The sequence below is a fragment of the Lolium perenne genome, chromosome 7 (genome assembly GCF_019359855.2).
Source record: "Lolium perenne isolate Kyuss_39 chromosome 7, Kyuss_2.0, whole genome shotgun sequence".
Lineage (NCBI taxonomy): Eukaryota > Viridiplantae > Streptophyta > Magnoliopsida > Poales > Poaceae > Lolium > Lolium perenne.
In genome coordinates, this window is record NC_067250.2 from 12,415,350 (window position 1) to 12,436,520 (window position 21,171).

Here is a 21,171-nt window from a genome sequence, read left to right on the forward strand (position 1 = left end):
GTTACAAGCATATCAATACAGGCTCGCACGTACCAGGCGAGAACTCGAGAAACAGAAGATCGCGCTGGACAGGAGGCAAGAAGCAGCATCAGCATCGAGTAGGCGAAGAGCGGAACTGAGTCGACAATCAGGTACTTCGGGAAGCAGTCACAGAGAGGCTCGCAACAGGGCAAGGTCTCGACTAAACAACATACCTGAAGCTGGGAGGGAGAATCTAGTCCAAAACCTCGACATGTCCTTTATGTCGATAGACACGAGGGGGAACATTATCCCTAAGACGCCAGAAGCGGGGTACATGGCGACGCAAGCCTTCATCCTCGTGTCCAAACCACCTGCCGGAGATCCAAGAGAGGCACTGTACAATATGGCTATGGCGGGAGTTGGAGCCATGGGGGCGGCGTTTGTAAATTCACCTCCCGAAGGATCAGCAAGGCAAAATAGTCCACGACCTACTGCAGCAGCACCAGGTCCCGAAAGAACAAGCGGAGCAAGAGACACAGAAATTCAAACAAGGGTAGATAGAGCACGACAAAATAGAAGGGAGCATCGGCATTCTCCAGACATAGCTGAGGAGGATATGTGCTGGCTACCATGTTTTACGAGGAGGGTCCGAAAAACTCGAGTTCCTTCAGGGTTTAAGTTACCCGATAATTTCAAAAAATTCGATGGCCTGCAAGATCCCGAGGATTGGCTTGTCGATTATCTCGAGACGGTGAAGCTGATAGGCGGAACTAGAGCAACAGCCATGCAGAGCATCCAAGTGCACCTAAGCGGAGCTGCACGGTCTTGGATAAAGAAACTTCCTCCGGGTTCCATCGACAGCTGGGATGATTTTGAGGATATATTCGTCAAGAACTTCCGGTCCACCTGCAAAAAGCCCGCATCGCTAGAGGAGCTAAGGTCATGTCGACAAAAGCATGATGAATCTATGAGAAAATACATCCAGAGGTGGAACATCATTAAAAACTCGGCGGAGAACATATCTGACGAGAGAGCATCAGATGCGTTCGTGGCAGGAATCCGGCGAGGAGATTTCATCGAAGATTTGGGAAGAACCAACCCAAAGACAGTATTGGCATTAATGGAGATAGCAAACAGGTGGGCAGATGGAGAAGATGCTGTTCACAATAAACGACATAGGTCACCAGAGGAGGACCGCAGTCAAAATTTTCAAAATAGACCGACGTTTTTGTCGATAGTTCTCGAGTCATGATGCTCCTGACCAAATATCAGCTGGTTTTCGAGCAAACAGCAGAGGAAGCAATAGAGATGACTATCAAAGAAGCAACGAGCAGCGAGGCGACAATAGAGATGATTCCCGAAACAACAGGCAAAATAGTGGACCAAGGTTCCAGAGACCGTATGTATCTCCCGAGGATATGATGAACGGCCCATGTCAGATGCACTTCTATGTTGACAATAATGGGAAAAGGCAGTCAGGACATCTGCAGAAGGATTGTCGAAACTTTCAAGCAATGTTGAGGTTCGCAGGGCAAGCTAATGCTCAGGCATCAAGTCGAAATCCTCAAGGACCTAGGAGTGAGATCCATCTACCACCTCCTCCCGCAATTACGGACGAAAATCGACACCAGCTCAGAATAGCGGTAGCACCACACCCACCTCCATATGTCGACCCCAACTCCAACGGTGCGGTGTCGATGATTCAGAAGGCTAGGCCATCTAACAGGGCTCAGAAAGTAATCTCGCGAGTGTTCATGGCAGAGAAGATGCCTCCACCAACGATTGATTACCTAAACTGGCCAGGACAGGATATTGGCTTCACAATAGCGGATCACCCGCAGCAAGTTCCTCGACTAGGACAGTCAGCACTTATCTTACCAACAGTAATTGCAGGATTCGACGTATCTCGAGTATTCATAGATGGAGGCAACAGTCTAAACCTTATGTATGCAGATACACTAAGGAAGATGAACATATCCCTGGCAAACCTAAAACCCACGGACACACGTTTCCATGGTATCACACCAGAGAAGCCGAGTTATCCACTGGGGAAGATCAATCTCGATGTTCAGTTTGGAACCCGAGAAAATTATAGAAAAGAAAGGTTGGAGTTCGAAGTTGTTGATTTCCCGTCGCAATACCACACCTTGTTGGGACGACCAGCATATGCCAGGTTTATGGCGGTACCACATTACACGTACCTGTTGTGGAGACTACCTATACCTATGGGACCAATTACAGTCAAAGGCAGTTTTGCGTTAGCTGATAAGTGCGACAAGGATTTTCACAGACTGTCAGAAACTTTCGGGATGTAGGCAGAATATATGGCGTCAAGGCTCACAACGGATTATGATGTGTTACCAGATGTAGGAAGGCCTCTCAGGGAGCCAACCTTTAGCACTACAAAAGATTCCAAAGAGGTGCAGATTCACCCGACAGATCCAAAGAAAACGACGTCCATTGCAACAGACATGGACCTCGCATAGGAAAGTGCGCTCGTCGAGTTCCTCCGTGAGCACTGGAAAATCTTCGCATGGTGTCCAGCTGACATGCCAGGAGTACCCAGGGAACTTGCCGAGCACCACCTAAATTTAGATCCAATAGCGAGACCAATCAAACAACCTTTGCGGCGTTTTTCGGAACCAAACCGCAAAGCTATGCTGTCAGAAATTGATCGACTCAGAGAAGCTGGTTTCATCAAGGAGCTACATACAAAAGCCACGTGGGTAGCTAACCCAGTGTTGGTGCCTGATACGTCTCAAACGTATCTATAATTTCTTATGTTCCATGCTACTTTATTGATGATACTCACATGTTTTATACACACTTTATGTCATATTTATGCATTTTCCGGCACTAACCTATTGACAAGATGCCGAAGAGCCAGTTGCTGTTTTCTGCTGTTTTTGGTTTCAGAAATCCTACAAAGGAAATATTCTCGGAATTTGACGAAATCAACACCCAGGGTCTTATTTTTCCACGAAGCTTCCAGAAGACCGAAAGGATTACGAAGTGGGGCCACGAGGTGGCGCCACACTAAGGCGACGCGGCCAAGGAGGGGCCCGCGCCGCCCTGTTATGTGGGCCCTCGTGACGCCCCTAAACCTACCCTTCTGCCTACTTAAAGCCTTCGTCGCGAATACCCCAGTACCGAGAGCCACGATATGGAAAACCTTCCAGAGACGCCGCCGCCAATCCCATCTCGGGGGATTCAGGAGATCGCCTCCGGCACCCTGCCGGAGAGGGGAATCATCTCCCGGAGGACTCTTCATCGTCATGATCGCCTCCGGAGTGATGTGTGAGTAGTTCATCCCTAGACTATGGGTCCATAGTAGTAGCTAGATGGTTGTCTTCTCCTCATGTGCTATCATCTTTCGATCTTGTGAGCTGCCTAACATGATCAAGATCATCTATTTGTAATACTACATGTTGCGTTTGTTGGGATCCGATGAATATGGAATACTATGTTATGTTGATTATCAATCTATCATCTATGTGTTGTTTATGATCTTGCATGCTCTCCGTTGCTAGTAGAGGCTCTGGCCAAGTTAATACTTGTAACTCCAAGAGGGAGTATTTATGCTCGATAGTGGGTTCATGCCTCCATTTAATCTGGGACAGTGTGATATGTCGCAAACGTATCTATAATTTTTGATGTTCCATGCTTGTTTTACATCAATTACTCTATGTTTTAAGGGACTAACCTATTAATAGTTGCAAAAGTGCACAAGTTCTTGGTTTCAACTTTGTTGTGAGGAAATAGGCAAATATGGAAAGAAATAGCTCATTATGGTGAAATCTGGAATTTCCCGGAATCTGTCCCTGCTGAACACTTTTCAAAGATCGCTTCGAAACGCCATCAAAACGACGTCAAATGGAAAAGTCATAAACTACAAAGTCGTAGAGAATTTCAAACCGAACAATTTGGACATCTTATTCGTCCAGAACGGACAACGGATGCATCCGGCAGAGCAGAATTACTGCAGAGGTTCGTGCAGTCTCGGGACTCCGAAAGTTGGTGACGTATTTGACACAAACTCTTTCCATACCTTGATATTTCGGCCCAGCCACGAGTTGTGAGGCTCATGAAGGACAGAGGGGAGCCTAGGAAGGTTCTAGAGGTGCCCAAGTGCCCTTGGATCAAAGGGGCATCCATCCCATGGCCTAAATTGCATCTCCAACACTATATATTGATGGGAAACCCTATTTTTGGAGGCCCCGAAGCATTGTCACGAAAATCCTCGCCAAGGAGGGGGAAACACTCATCTACACCAGCACCAACTCAAGGAAGAAGAAGGCTAAGGGGCGGCGCTCCCCCATGATGCCGGCGGCGGGGAAGAAGTCCCCCGCGCCGCCGCCGCCCACGCCTCCGCCTCCCGGCGCTCCTCGTTGAGCCCTCCAACGTCTTCACCGCCATCTCCATCACCAACTCCTCATTGTATTCAGTGGTCCATCCTCTCACAAACCTCTGTACCGCCCTATGTAAACATGGTGTTTGATGCTATAAGTTATAATCCTATGATCTATGTCATGTTGCCATCGTTTATTTGTTCTTTGATTGATTGGTTGTTTCTCTTTGGTTCATTAGAGTTGTATGTTGATATGTTACCGTCCTTGGTGCCCATTATATTTGTGCGCGCAAGGATCAAGCACCATAGGGTTGGTAGTACTTATATACTAGAAGGGGGAAGTTCTGCCGGAGTGACAGAAACCTAAGGACCCGGATAGTTGCATGTATGGGAGTAAGAGGACCATTTACTTAAGGCTATGGTTGGGGAAACCTTAATGCTTGCTAGTATTTACGGATGTTTGCTAGCACGCCAATCATATAGTACTTGTAATCCCGGAGGGAGAGCATGTATATTTAGCCTTTCCTACATAGAAAGCTGCATCGAAGATATTGAACCCAAGATTTTCACTAATTGATCTTGGACAAAGCCACCATTATTACCACCGCCTTTCCACACTCATGGTACTGTTAGTTTAGTTTGTTTTATTTCTGCAGCACTAACATTTATTCCGTGTATTTTATTGTTCTGCAAAGTCACCTCTCATACCCGTTATCGCTCTAGTTTTATTTCCTAGATATTGCAAACGCTTAGTGTGCGTAGAGTTGTATCATTGGTTGATAGAACTTGAGAGAATGTTTATCCTACCTTTAGCTCCTCGTTGGGTTCGACACTCTTACTTATTGAAAAGGCTACACACGATCCCCTATACTTGTGGGACATCAAGACCTTTTCTGGCGCCGTTGCCGGGGAGCCATAGCGTAGGTGAATATTTTCGTGTGCACTTGTTTGCATTATCTCTAAGTAGTTTTACTTCCTGTACTTAGTTGTTCTCTATCTCTTGTATGGATAGGGAATTCGAATTACAAAAAAATTAGTTGTACTTCTTATATAGAAAAAATAAAAAATGTTTTCAGAAAAGAAAAGTGATTGGAAAGATGAGTAATGGTGAAGTGGGGGTCGACCTTGAACACTTGTGTTCATGCCTGCGAAACCAAAACAATTCTTTCCATGGAAGCTTTTAATTAAAAATTTGTAAATAGTGTATATAGTTTATATAGTGTACATATCCCGCTGTAAATAGAATGTATAGATAACCCCTAGTTTGTTATGCAAGTTTGTCACTATGCTGCCTAGAAAACAGATTTCCTATGCTCCACTATAGAAAATTTTAAAAATCACCAGAACGTGATCTTGATCTGAAATTTCTTGAGTGCATTTTAGTGTTTGCTATCTAACTTTCGTTAGTTCTGACTTTTCTGATTTGAGGTACGTAGACAGATCTAATAATTCAATCTTTACGGACTGATTCTGTTGAGACTGATTTCCTGTGCTGTGCTGCAAAAATTCGTGAAAAATCTCAGTATGGCATCTTGATCTGAATTTTTTGTGTGCATAGACCTGAGGTTATGATCTGTCTTTCATTAATCATGAGTTTTTCGATTTGAGCTACGTAACTATCTCATTGAGTGACATCTTTACAGAGTGTTCAGTTTTAACAGATTTCTATTCTCTTTGTTTAAATATTGTACTTAGGATTCAAAAGTTTCCTTCGTTTTCGACGTACGATTGAAATAATAAGAAACCTCAGTATTACAGTGGATAAATATTTGATAGATTTTATAGAAATTAGAGATACTTGAACACTTGTGGATTTTATTTAATGAGTACTAACCTACTAATGAGTTTTTGTGAAGCTTTATGTGGATGCAGTTTTTAAGTTCCAATCAATATGGTGATATGAGATGAGCAAGAGGATGCAAGAGCTCAAGATTGGGGATGTGTAGATGGATCCCAAGAGAATATGCAAGAAGATGCAAATATCTAAGCTTGGGGATGCCCAAGGCATCCCCCTATTCATCAACCAACATGAGGTTGTCTCCTTCAAACTCAATATTACCCATCCACATGTAAGCATTGTATATAGTTGCTTTTATTATCTTTGGTTTTATCCTATTTAGTTTTATTAGGTTCTTTATTTGGTTCTTGTTTCTTTGTCAGTTTCACTTATAATTGGAAAACAACAACAAAAAAAGGGGGGTTTAAGAGTTCCATCAAATAATCATGCCCATCTTAAATGGCTATAAAGAAAGAGCTTTATGGGAGACAACTCAATATGTTTATATTTCTGTTATTTACTGTTTTGTTGAGTCTTGGAAGTCATTACTACTGTAATGAACTCTCCTTATCATGTTTGTTTTGTTTTTGTGCCAAGAATTGCCTCTAATGGTAAGAAAGTGGTATTTGGGAGATTTCCAATCTTGTTTACTGTTTCTGGTTCATCACGAGAAAAATCGCCAAAAATCACCAGAACGTAAGTTTGAGCTGCCAATTTACGAGCATCTTCCCCAGGTATTTATCTAACTTTCATTAGTTCAGAGTTTTTCGAGTTACGCAGCGTAACTATTTTTCAAAAATTAATTTTTACGAACTGTTCTATTTTGACAGATTCTTGCACTGTTTTGCATTTGCATCTTTTTGCCCACCTTTTTGAGTTCTCTTGATCAAAGAACCTTATTGAAGTTGTGCTACAGTAGCTAATGCTTATTAAAATGCTTTTCATATGTCATACTGAACTTTGTAGATTTGATTAATATTATCATTGCACTAACGCTGCTAATGAGATTTGTGATGAGTTTTGTATAAAGGAAGTTTTCAAGTGTAGGAAAGAAGAATGATGAGATGATATGAAGAATGGACAAAAGCTCAAGCTTGGGGATTCCCATGTCACCCCAAGATATATTCAAGAAGTATAAGCGTCAAAGCTTGGGGATGCCCAAGGCATCCCCTTCTTCATCAATAAAAATATCAGGTCCTATTTCTGTTCACTATATTTTTATTGCTTCATATACTATGTGTTATTCTTGGAGCGTCTTTATTTTCTGTTGTGTATTTTATTTTCAATAAAGTGGGCACCATCATACCATGTTTGTTTGGGAGAGAGATGATACGTCTCAAACGTATCTATAATTTCTTATGTTCCATGCTACTTTTATGATGATACTCACATGTTTTATACACATTATATGTCATTATTATGCATTTTCCGGCACTAACCTATTAACGAGATGCCGAAGAGCCAGTTGCTGTTTTCTGCTGTTTTTGGTTTCAGAAATCCTAGTAAGGAAATATTCTCGGAATTGGACGAAATCAACGCCCAGGTCCCTATTTTTCCACGAAGCTTCCAGAAGTCCGAGGGAGAGACGAAGTGGGGCCACGAGGTGGCCACACCATAGGGCGGCGCGGCCCAGGCCTTGGCCGCGCCGCCTGGTGGTGTGGGCCCCTCGGGCGCCCCCCTGACCTAATTCCTTCGCCTACTTAAAGACTTCGTCGTGAAACTTCCAGTACCGAGAGCCACGATACGAGAAAACATACTGAGACGCCGCCGCCGCCAATCCCATCTCGGGGGATTCTGGAGATCACCTCCGGCACCCTGCCGGAGAGGGGAATCATCTCCCGGAGGACTCTACACCGCCATGGTCGCCTCCGGATTGATGAGTGAGTAGTTCACCCCTGGACTATGGGTCCATAGCAGTAGCTAGATGGTTGTCTTCTCCCCATTGTGCTTCATTGTCTGATCTTGTGAGCTGCCTATCATGATCAAGATCATCTATCTGTAATGCTACATGTGTGTTTGTTGGGATCCGATGAATAGAGAATACTATGTTATGTTGATTATCAATCTATCTATGTGTTGTTTATGATCTTGCATGCTCTCCGTTGCTAGTAGAGGCTCTGGCCAAGTCATTGCTTGTAACTCCAAGAGGGAGTATTTATGCTCGATAGTGGGTTCATGTCTCCGTGAATCTGGGGGAGTGACAGCAACCTCTAAGGTTATGGATGTGTTGTTGCCACTAGGGATAAAACATTGATGCTATGTCCGAGGATGTAGTTATTGATTACATTACGCACCATATTTAATGCAATTGTCTGTTGTTTACAACTTAATACCGGAAGGGGTTCGGATGATAACCTGAAAGTGGACTTTTTAGGCATAGATGCATGCTGGATAGCGGTCTATGTACTTTGTCGTAATGCCCAATTAAATCTCACAATACTCATCATGTCATGTATGTGCATTGTCATGCCCTCTCTATTTGTCAATTGCCCAACTGTAATTTGTTTACCCAATATGCTATTTCTTATGGGAGAGACACCTCTAGTGAACTGTGGACCCCGGTCCATTCTTTTACATCGAATACAATCTACTGCAATACTGTTTCTACTGTTCTCTGCAAACAATCACCATCCACACTATACATCTAATCCTTTGTTACAGCAAGCCGGTGAGATTGACAACCTCACTGTTTCGTTGGGGCAAAGTACTTTGGTTGTGTTGTGCAGGTTCCACGTTGGCGCCGGAATCCCTGGTGTTGCGCCGCACTACACTCCGTCACCAACAACCTTCAACGTGCTTCTTGACTCCTACTGGTTCGATTAAACCTTGGTTTCTTACTGAGGGAAAACTTGCTGCTATACGACATCATACCTTCCTCTTGGGGTTCCCAACGGACGAGTGCTTTACCGTCACAAGGAAGCTACTACGCCCACGTCAACTACGCGCTAGCAGCATATTTTCTGGCGCCGTTGCCGGGGAGATCAAGACACGCTGCAAGGGGAGTCTTCACATCGCAATCTCTTTACTTTGTTTTTTTCTTGCTTTATTTTATTTACTACTTTGTTTGCTGCATTATATCAAAACACAAAAAAATTAGTTGCTAGTTTTACTTTATTTACTGTCTTGCACTCTATATCAAAAACACAAAAAAATATTTAGTTACTTGCATTTTATTTTTGTTACCATGTCTAGCTCTACACTTGTTACTTCTTCGCCTGAAGAATTAGTTTTCACTTTTAAACAAGGGGATGAGGAGAGTTTTAAGGATGCTTGGTCTAGAATTTTTACTTCTTATCGCAAAACTGAACCACAAATGACTCTAAGTTTACTCCTTAGTAACTTTTATTTTGGGCTTATGATTCGCTATAGATATGCTTTGGATGCTTTAGTGGGAGGAGATTTTCTCCATTGCAATGGGGATCAAGCTTTTAATGCCATAAAGAAGTTGGTTGCATCACATGATTCAGCTAATAACTTTGATTCAGCCCTTATTAGCATTTATAATAGATTAAACAATCTTGAGACAAGTGCATCCTGCTTGAATGAAAATTATAGATATGTTCGTAACCGTCTTGATCAAGTTTTAGTGAACTCTGAACCTTCATTATGGGATCCTACTATTAAAATTGTTATCGGTGACCAAACTCTTCATGCCAATTGTGATATTATGTCTGAATTTTGCCTAATGCCTAAGAGTATTCATGAATCTTTGAAACTTTGGGATTTCGTCGAAGGGGGAGAAGGAATAACTCTTATTGATAATTCTGTTATAAATCCTAAGGGAATAGCTGCAGGTGTGCATACAACCATTCTTGGAAGAACAATATCCATTGATTATCTTGTTATTGAATGTGTAGGAACAGGACAAATCACACTTGGAAGATCCCTGCTGAAACTTTTGGGAGCAGTCATAGATATGGGAGAAGGCACCATGAAATTCACCTCTACACCAGGGGGAAGACATATATTCCCTAAAGCAAAGGGTAAGAAAAAAAACAAGAAAGGTAAGGGCAAAGCCCAAGGTAAGGTTGATACACCACCCTCCGGTAATACTTGATACACACTTTCTGCGCCTAGCTGAAATGCGTTAAAGAAAAGCGCTTATGGGAGACAACCCATGTTTTTACTACAGTATTTTGTTTTATATTTGAGTCTTGGAAGTTGTTTACTACTGTAGCAACCTCTCATTATCTTAGTTTTACTGCATTGTTGTGCCAAGTAAAGTCTCTAATAGAAGTATGATACTAGATTTGGATTACTGCGCAGAAACAGTTTTCTTTGCTGTCACGAATCTGGGTCTAATTCTCTGTAGGAAACTCAGAAAATTATGCCAATTTACGTGAGTGATCCTCAGATATGTACGAAACTTTCATTAGTTTTAAGTTTTTTCATTTGAGCAAGTCTGGTGCCTTTTACAAATTCGTCTTTACGAACTGTTCTGTTTTGACAGATTCTGCCTTTTATTTTGCATTGCCTGTTTTGCCATGCTTGATGGATTTCTTTATTCCATTGACTTTCAGTAGCTTTGTGCAATGTCCAGAAGTATAAAGAATGATTGTGTCACCTCTGAATATGTGAATTTCAATTGTGCACTAGCCCTCTAATGAGTTGCTTTAAGTTTGGTGTGGAGGAAGTTTTCAAGGGTCAAGAGAGGAGGATGATATACACCATGATCAAGGAGAGTGAAAGCTCTAAGCTTGGGGATGCCCCGGTGGTTCACCCCAGCATATATTAAGAAGACTCAAGCGTCTAAGCTTGGGGATGCCCAAGGCATCCCCTTCTTCATCGACAACATTATCAGGTTCCTCCCCTGAAACTATATTTTTATTCCATCACATCTTATGTACTTTGCTTGGAGCGTCTGTTTGTTTTTGTTTTTTGCTTTGTTTGAATAAAATGGATCCCACAATTCATTGTATGGGAGAGAGACACGCTCCGCTGTTGCATATGGACAAATATGTCCTTAGCTTTACTTATAGTATTCATGGCGAAAGTTTCTTCTTCGTTGAATTGTTATATGGTTGGAATTGGAAAATGATATATGTGGTAATTGGTATAACACGTTGAATAATGTGATACTTGGCAATTGTTGTGCTCATGTTTAAGCTCTTGCATCATATACTTTGCACCTATTAATGAAGAAATACATAGAGCATGCTAAAATCTGATTTGCATGTTTGGTTTCTCTAAGGTCTAGATAATTTCTAGTATTGAGTTTGAACAACGAGGAAGACGGTATAGAGTCTTATAATATTTACAATATGTCTTTTATGTGAGTTTTGCTGTACCGCTTCATCCTTGTGTTTGTTTCAAATAACCTTGCTAGCCTAAACCTTGTATCGAGAGGGAATACTTCTCATGCATCCAAAATCCTTGAGCCAACCACTATGCCATTTGTGTCCACCATACCTACCTACCACATGGTATTTCTCCGCCATTCCAAAGTATATTGCTTGAGTGCTACCTTTAAAATTTCCATTCTCTACCTTTACAATATATAGCTCATGGGACAAATAGCTTAAAAACTATTGTGGTATTGAATATGTACTTATGCACTTTATCTCTTATTAAGTTGCTTGTTGTGCGATAACCATGTTTCTGGGGACGCCATCAACTATTTCTTTGTTGAATATCATGTGAGTTATTATGCATGTCCGTCTTGTCTGAAGTAAGAGAGATCTACCACCTTATGATTAAGCATGCATATTGTTAGAGAAGAACATTGGGCCGCTAACTAAAGCCATGAATCATGGTGGAAGTTTCAGTTTTGGACATACATCCTCAATCTCATATGAGAACATTAACTGTTGCTACATGCTTATGCATTAAAGAGGAGTCCATTATCTGTTGTCTATGTTGTCCCGGTATGGATGTCTAAGTTGAGAATAACCAAAAGCGAGAAATCCAATGCGAGCTTTCTCCTTAGACCTTTGTACAGGCGGCATAGAGGTACCCCATTGTGACACTTGGTTAAAACATGTGTATTGTGATGATCCGGTAGTCCAAGCTAATTAGGACAAGGTGCGGGCACTATTAGTATACTATGCATGAGGCTTGCAACTTGTAGGATATAACTTACATAACTCATATGCTTTATTACTACCGTTGACAAAATTGTTTCTTGTTTTTTAAAATAAAAGCTCTAGCACAAATATAGCAATCGATGCTTTCCTCTTTGAAGGACCATTCTTTTACTTTTATGTTGAGTCAGTTCACCTATTTCTCTCTACCTCAAGAAGCAAACACTTGTGTGAACTGTGCATTGATTCCTACATACTTGCATATTGCATTTGTTATACTACTCTATGTTGACAATATCCATGAGATATACATGTTACAAGTTGAAAGCAACCGCTGAAACTTTATCTTCCTTTGTATTGCTTCAATACTTTCTACTTTGAATTATTGCTTTATGAGTTAACTCTTATGCAAGACTTATTGATGCTTGTCTTTAAGTACTATTCATGAAAAATCTTTGCTTTATGATTCAGTTGTTTACTCATGTCATTTACCATTGTTTCGATCGCTGCATTCATTACATGTGCTTACAATAGTATGATCAAGATTATGTTGGTAGCATTGTCACTAAGAAATTATCTTTGTTATCGTTTACCTACTCGGGACGAGTAGGAACTAAGCTTGGGGATGCTTGATACGTCTCAAACGTATCTATAATTTCTTATGTTCCATGCTACTTTTATGATGATACTCACATGTTTTATACACATTATATGTCATTATTATGCATTTTCCGGCACTAACCTATTAACGAGATGCCGAAGAGCCGATTCTTTGTTTCTGCTGTTTTTGGTTTCAGAAATCCTAGTAAGGAAATATTCTCGGAATTGGACGAAATCAACGCCCAGGTCCCTATTTTTCCACGAAGCTTCCAGAAGTCCGAGGGAGAGACGAAGTGGGGCCACGAGGTGGCCACACCATAGGGCGGCGCGGCCCAGGCCCTGGCCACGCCGCCTGGTGGTGTGGGCCCCTCGGGCGCCCCCCTGGCCTAATTCCTTCGCCTACTTAAAGCCTTCATCGCGAAACTTCCAGTACCGAGAGACACGATACGAGAAAACATACTGAGACGCCGCCGCCGCCAATCCCATCTCGGGGGATTCTGGAGATCACCTCCGGCACCCTGCCGGAGAGGGGAATCATCTCCCGGAGGACTCTACACCGCCATGGTCGCCTCCGGATTGATGAGTGAGTAGTTCACCCCTGGACTATGGGTCCATAGCAGTAGCTAGATGGTTGTCTTCTCCCCATTGTGCTTCATTGTCTGATCTTGTGAGCTGCCTATCATGATCAAGATCATCTATCTGTAATGCTACATGTGTGTTTGTTGGGATCCGATGAATAGAGAATACTATGTTATGTTGATTATCAATCTATCTATGTGTTGTTTATGATCTTGCATGCTCTCCGTTGCTAGTAGAGGCTCTGTCCAAGTCATTGCTTGTAACTCCAAGAGGGAGTATTTATGCTCGATAGTGGGTTCATGTCTCCGTGAATCTGGGGGAGTGACAGCAACCTCTAAGGTTATGGATGTGCTGTTGCCACTAGGGATAAAACATTGATGCTATCTCCGAGGATGTAGTTATTGATTACATTACGCACCATACTTAATGCAATTGTCTGTTGTTTACAACTTAATACCGGAAGGGGTTCGGATGATAACCTGAAAGTGGACTTTTTAGGCATAGATGCATGCTGGATAGCGGTCTATGTACTTTGTCGTAATGCCCAATTAAATCTCACAATACTCATCATGTCATGTATGTGCATTGTCATGCCCTCTCTATTTGTCAATTGCCCAACTGTAATTTGTTTACCCAATATGCTATTTCTTATGGGAGAGACACCTCTAGTGAACTGTGGACCCCGGTCCATTCTTTTACATCGAATACAATCTACTGCAATACTGTTTCTACTGTTCTCTGCAAACAATCACCATCCACACTATACATCTAATCCTTTGTTACAGCAAGCCGGTGAGATTGACAACCTCACTGTTTCGTTGGGGCAAAGTACTTTGGTTGTGTTGTGCAGGTTCCACGTTGGCGCCGGAATCCCTGGTGTTGCGCCGCACTACACTCCGTCACCAACAACCTTCAACGTGCTTCTTGACTCCTACTGGTTCGATTAAACCTTGGTTTCTTACTGAGGGAAAACTTGCTGCTATACGACATCATACCTTCCTCTTGGGGTTCCCAACGGACGAGTGCTTTACCGTCACAAGGAAGCTACTACGCCCACGTCAACTACGCGCTAGCAAGAGACACGCTCCGTTTTAATTGTATGAACGCTCTAGTTTTCACTCTTATTGTTCAACGAGCGTTTTATTTTTGCTAGTACTGCGTTTAGCTTTGGTTTTTCACTCCTATTTTGTTCACAACTTGTTAGTATGCTTCAGTTATATATGATTAGCTCTCTGATCTTTAATGAATATTATAAATGAGAGTTGTTTCAAATAAGTTGATTGGTGTTGGATACGAGTAAAAAGGTTTCATATTAATAGTGATGCAAATGGAAGATCTCCTCTAATGTTTCAATTGGGTTGAATTGATCATTTAGTTTAGGCTTTTAATATCACTATATGCTTAAATTAATAAGTTTTGTCGATATGCATGATTATGACCATTATTGCTCTTTTAGTTGGTCGCTATCTTTCTTTTTGCTAGCCTTCATTCTGTACTGAGTATGATCTCTACTCATGCATCCAACCACCAAAAACCAAAATATGCCAAAAGTGTCCACCATACCTACCTATATGTGGTATTTCACCGCCACTCCAAGTAAATTTACATGTGCTACCTTTAAAACCTTCAAAATAATTCCTTGTCTTTGCAATATATAGCTCATGGGAAAGTAGCTTAAAAACTATTATGGTAAAGAATATGTCGCTTATGTATCTTATTTCTTATAAGTTGCTTGTTGAGCGGTAACCATGTTTCTGGGGACGCCATCAACTGTTACACTTTTGTTGAATATCATGTGAGTTGCTATGCATGTTCGTCTTGTCTGAAGTAAGGGTGATTTGCCATGAGTTGAATGGTTTGAGTATGCATATTGTTAGAGAAGAACATTGGGCCGCCAACCAAAGCCATGTATCATGATGGAAGTTTCAGCTTGGATATTAATCCTCAATCTCTTATGAGAAATTTATGTTGCCAAAAGCTTTAAGCTTAAAGAGGAGTCCATTTATCTGTTGTCCATGTTGTCCCAGTATGGATGTCTAAGTTGAGAATAATCAAAAGCGAGAAATCCAATGCGAACTTTCTCCTTAGACCTTTGTACAGGTGGCATGGAGGTACCCCTTTGTGAAACTTGGTAGAAACATATGCAATGTGATGATAATCCATGGAAATCCGAGCTAATTAGGACAAGGTGCGGGCACTATTAGTATTCGATGCATGAGGCTTGCAACTTATAGGAAGTTTTATACATAACCTATATTACTTATTGCTACCGTTGACACAATTGCCTCTCTTAAAATTTTATATCTCTGTGTTTTCAAAATAAAAAGCTCTAGCACATGTTTAATCTCTGCTTCCCTCTGCGAAGGGCCATTCTTTTACTTTTATGTTGAGTCTTCATCTTCTAAGTTATATGCACCGTCTTATGAGAGCATAGTCGTCATTCTTAGTTCTATGTGCATGGTCCCAAAATTATTATTGATTGAATCATGAATGTGTTATTATTTGTTCTTAAATTATTTGTATATATTCATCCTTTGAACTTTGAAGGTGCATGTCACCTCAAAAATTATTCTTTTATCACTTACCTACTCGAGGACGAGCAGGAGTTAAGCTTGGGGATGTTGATACGTCGCAAAGGTATCTATAATTTTTGATGTTCCATGCTTGTTTTACACCAATTACTATATGTTTTAAGGGACTAACCTATTAATAGTTATAAAAGTGCACAAGTTCTTGGTTTCAACTTTGTTGTGCAGGAAATAGGCAAATATGGAAGGAAATAGCTCATCATGGTGAAATCTGGAATTTCCCGGAATCTGCCCCTGCTGAACACTTTTCAATGATCACTTCGAAACTCCATCAAAACGACGTCCAATGGAAAAGTCGTAAAATACAAAGTTGTATATAATTTCAAACCGAACAATTTGGACATCTTATTCGTCCAGAACGGACACCGGATGCATCCGCCAGAGCAAAATTACTGCGGAGGTTCGTGCAGTCTCGGGACTCCGAAAGTTGGTGACGTATTTGACACAAACTCTTTCCATACCTTGATATTTCGGCCCAGCCATGAGTTGTGAGGCTTATGAAAGGACAGAGGGGAGTTTTAGAAAGGTTCTAGAGGTGCCCAAGAGCCCTTGGATCAAAGGGGCATCCATCCCATGACCTAGATTGCATCTCCAACACTATATATTGATGGGAAACCCTATTTTTGGAGGCCCCGAAGCATTGTCACGAAAATCCTCCTCCTTGGCAGCAGCCAAGGAGGGGGAAACACTCATCTACACCAGCACCAACTCAAGGAAGAAGAAGGCTAAGGGGCGGCGCTCCCCCATGATGCCGGCGGCGGGGAAGGAGTCCCCCGCGCCGCCGTCGGCGCCGCCCACGCCTCCGCCTCCCGGCGCTCCTCGCTGAGCCCTCCAACGTCTTCACCGCCATCTCCATCACCAACTCCTCATTGTATTCAGTGGTCCATCCTCTCACAAACCTCTGTACCTCCCTATGTAAACATGGTGTTTGATGCTATAAGTTATAATCCTATGATCTATGTCATGTTGCCATAGTTTATTTGTTCTTTGATTGATTGGTTGTTTCTCTTTGGTTCATTAGAGTTGTATGTTGATATGTTACCGTCCTTGGTGCCCATTATATTTATGCGCGCATGGATCAAGCACCATAGGGTTGGTAGTACTTGTATACTAGAAGGGGGAAGTTCTGCCGGAGTGACAGAAACCTAAGGACGCGAACCGGATAGTTGCATGTATCGGAGTACGAGGACCATTTACTTAAGGCTATGGTTGAGGAAACCTTAATGCTTGCTAGTATTTACGGATGTTTGCTAGCACGCCAATCATATAGTACTTGTAATCCCGGAGGGAGAGCATGTATATTTAGCCTCTCCTACATAGAAAGCTGCATCGAAGACATTGAACCCAAGATTTTCACTAATTGATCTTGGACAAAGCCACCACTATTACCACCGCCTTTCCACACTCATGGTACTGTTAGTTTAGTTTGTTTTATTGCTGCAGCACTAACATTTATTCCGTGTATTTTATTGTTCTGCAAAGTCACCTCTCATACCGTTATCGCTCTAGTTTTATTTCCTAGATATTGCAAACGCTTAGTGTGCGTAGAGTTGTATCAGTGGTTGATAGAACTTGAGAGAATGTTTATCCTACCTTTAGCTTCTCGTTGGGTTCGACACTCTTACTTATCGAAAAGGCTACACATGATCCCCTATACTTGTGGGACATCACAGTAACAGAAAGTTCTAAGGTTGTGGATGTGATGTTGCCACTAGGGATAAAATATTAATGCTTTGTCTAAGGATATTTGTGTTGATTACATTACGCACCATACTTAATGCAATTGTCTGTTGTTTGCAACTTAATACTGGAAGGGGTGTGGATGCTAACCCGAAGGTGGACTTTTTAGGCATAGATGCATGCTGGATAGCAGTCTATGTACTTTGTCGTAATGCCCGATTGAATTTCACTTTACTCATCATGATATGTATGTGCATTGTCATGCCCTCTCTATTTGTCAATTGCCCAACTGTAATTTGTTCACCCAACATGCTATTTCTTATTGGAGAGACACCACTAGTGAACTGTGGACCCCGGTCCATTCTTTTACATCGAATACAATCTACTGCAATATTTGTTCTTACTGTTCTTTGCAAACATCATCTTCCACACTATACATCTAATCCTTTATTACAGCAAGCCGGTGAGATTGACAACCTCACTGTTAAGTTGGGGCAAAGTACTTTGATTGTGTTGTGCAGGTTCCACGTTGGCGCCGGAATTCCTGGTGTTGCGCCGCACTACACTCCGCCACCAACAACCTTCAACGTGCTTCTTGGCTCCTACTGGTTCGATAACCTTGGTTTCTTACTGAGGGAAAAACTTGCCGCTGCACGCATCATACCTTCCTCTTGGGGTTCCCAACGGACGTGTGCTGTACCGTCACAAGCAACGTTTTTCTGGCGCCGTTGCCGGGGAGATCAAGACACGCTGCAAGGGGAGTCTCCCACTTCCAATCTCTTTACTTTGTTTTTGTCTTGCTTTACTTTACTTTATTTACTGCTTTCTTTGATCATTATATCAAAAATACAAAAAAACTAGTTACTTGCTTTACTTTATTTACTATCTTGTTTGCGTTCTCCATATTAATAACACAAAAATTTTAGTTACTTGCATTTACTTTACTTATTTCATCATGTTTCCTCTTAAGTTCACTCTAAAAGATGTACCGGTAGGACGAGGGTCTATCATTGGAAAAGATAATATAGAAGATTTTTTCACTCATATTAGTACGGTTGAAGATTTTGAAGATAGACACTTGGTAGAACTTGCTCCTACTTATGAAATTGCTGCTGCTTCTTTAGTACACATGTTAGAAGCTAGATTTGTTAATCTCAACCCCGTAATGCAACATATGTTTCTTACACTCTGTGACATGGAAGAAGGAGAAAAGAAATATTTTGTCTTAGAAACCCTTCTTAAAGAATTTGGCGATGTAGCAAGAGAAGTTAGAAAAGTCTTCACTAAATATAAGATGCTTGGCTCTTATACCAACTTTGCTAGTACCCTTGAAAAGATGGAAAAAGATAGACTAAAATACACTAATAAAGTTAATTGTGAGGAGGAGATTAAAACATCAATACCTTGCAAGCTCTTAGGAATGTGCGAGGCACTAGAAAAGAATTTTGATTGGATTGTTCCTGAAAATTTATTTAATGAGGATAGTAAGCCTAAAAGTAATGAAAAAGGAGCCTCTGAAACTTACATAGATAAGATACAATGCATAGTTGAGAAAACTCCAAACCCCGTTGTTGATGCTTCATCTCTTGATAATACTTGATTCACACTTTCTGCGCCTAGCTGAAAGGCGTTAAAGAAAAGCGCTTATGGAAGACAACCCATGATTTTACTTCTGCACTTTTGTTTTATATTTGAGTCTTGGAAGTTGTTACTACCGTAGCAACCTCTCCTTATCTTCATTTTATTGCATTGTTGTGCCAAGTAAAGTCTTTGATAGTAAAGATGATACTAGATTTCGATTACTGCGCAGAAACAGAATTCTTACTGTCACGAAATTGAGTAGCCCCGTCTGTAGGTAACTCAGAAAAATCTGCCAATTTACGTGCGTGATCCTCAGATATGTACACAACTTTCATTCAATTTGAGCATTTTCATCTGAGTAAGTTTAGTGCCCCAGAAAAATTCGTCTTTGCGTACTGTTCTGTTTTGACAGATTCTGCCTTTTATTTCGCATTGCCTGTTTTGCTATGTTTGATGGATTTCTTTATTCCATTAACTTTCAGTAGCTTTGTGCAATGTCCAGAAGTGTTAAGAATGATTATGTCACCTCTGAACATGTGAATTTTTGATTATGCACTAACCCTCTAATGAGTTTGTTTTGAGTTTGGTGTGGAGGAAGTTTTCAAGGATCAAGAGAGGAGGATGATACAATATGATCAAGGAGAGTGAAAGCTCTAAGCTTGGGGATGCCCCCGTGGTTCATCCCTTCATATTTCAAGAAGACTCAAGCATCTAAGCTTGGGGATGCCCAAGGCATCCCCTTCTTCATCGACAATATTATCAGGTCACCTCTAGTGAAACTATATTTTTATTCCGTCACATCTTATGTGCTTTACTAGGAGCGTCTTTATGTTCTTGTTTTTGTTTTGTTTCAATAAAATTGGATCCTAGCATTCCTTGTGTGGGAGAGAGACATGCTCCGCTGTTGCATATGAACACATATGTTCTTAGCTTTATTCTTAATGTTCATGGCGAAGGTTGAAACTGCTTCGTTCATTGTTATTTGGTTGGTTCAGGAAATGTTGCATGTGGTAGTGGTATAATGAAATACTTGCATAATCTTGTAGATCATTGAGCTTTGATAACCTGATTCTTTGCAAACGTTTTGAGGTATTTAGATGGTAAAGCTTGCTGGATAAATAAGTTAAAATTAGTAGTGGATTGTTGTCTTTAAGCTTGTACCGTACTACAAACTCTACTTAAATGGTTGAAGGTATAGTTGGACTTGATAGCTTTCCATGTCTAAGAGTTCATCGTAATAACTAAGTTGTGCTGAAGGTCGAGGGAGCTAGCGGGGTACTTGTGCCGCCGTGAACGGCCCTCCTTGGAGTGAATTTTAATCATGCTCTTAATGTTGAACCTGCTAGTTGTTTGCAATAAGCTTGTGAGTTCTTTTTGACTAATGTTAAGCTACGGTTTTTGGCACTTCCACCATCCAAATTTGCTAGCCTCTTCGGTAATGTGCATTGCCTTTTGCTCACATTGAGAATTGTGCATACTTCGCCAGTACATCCAAACCCGTGGGAGGACTTTCTCTTGTTCTCCTACACAAAAGCCCATACATCTCCTCAAAACAGCCACCATACCTACCTACCACAGCATTTCCATAGCTGTTCCGAGATATATTGCCATGCAACTTCCATTTTACATTACATTACATGTTGTCATTTATCATTTATATATTGCTTTGCATGATTCTATAGCTGTCATGCAAAGCAATATATAAATGATAAATGACAACATGTAATGTAATGTAAAATGGAAGTTCCATGGCAATATATCTCGGAACAACTATGGAAATGCTGTGGTAGGTAGGTATGGTGGCTGTTTTGAGGAGATGTATGGGCTTATGTGTAGGAGAACAAGAGAAAGTCCTCCCACGGGTTTGGATGCACTTGCAGTGTAGCAGGATGTGCAATGATCCAGCGTAACATGGGTAAACCACACATCAGCTGTATAGAATCATGCAAAGCAATATATAAATGATAAATGACAACATGTAATGTAATGTAAAATGGAAGTTGCATGGCAATATATCTCGGAACAGCTATGGAAATG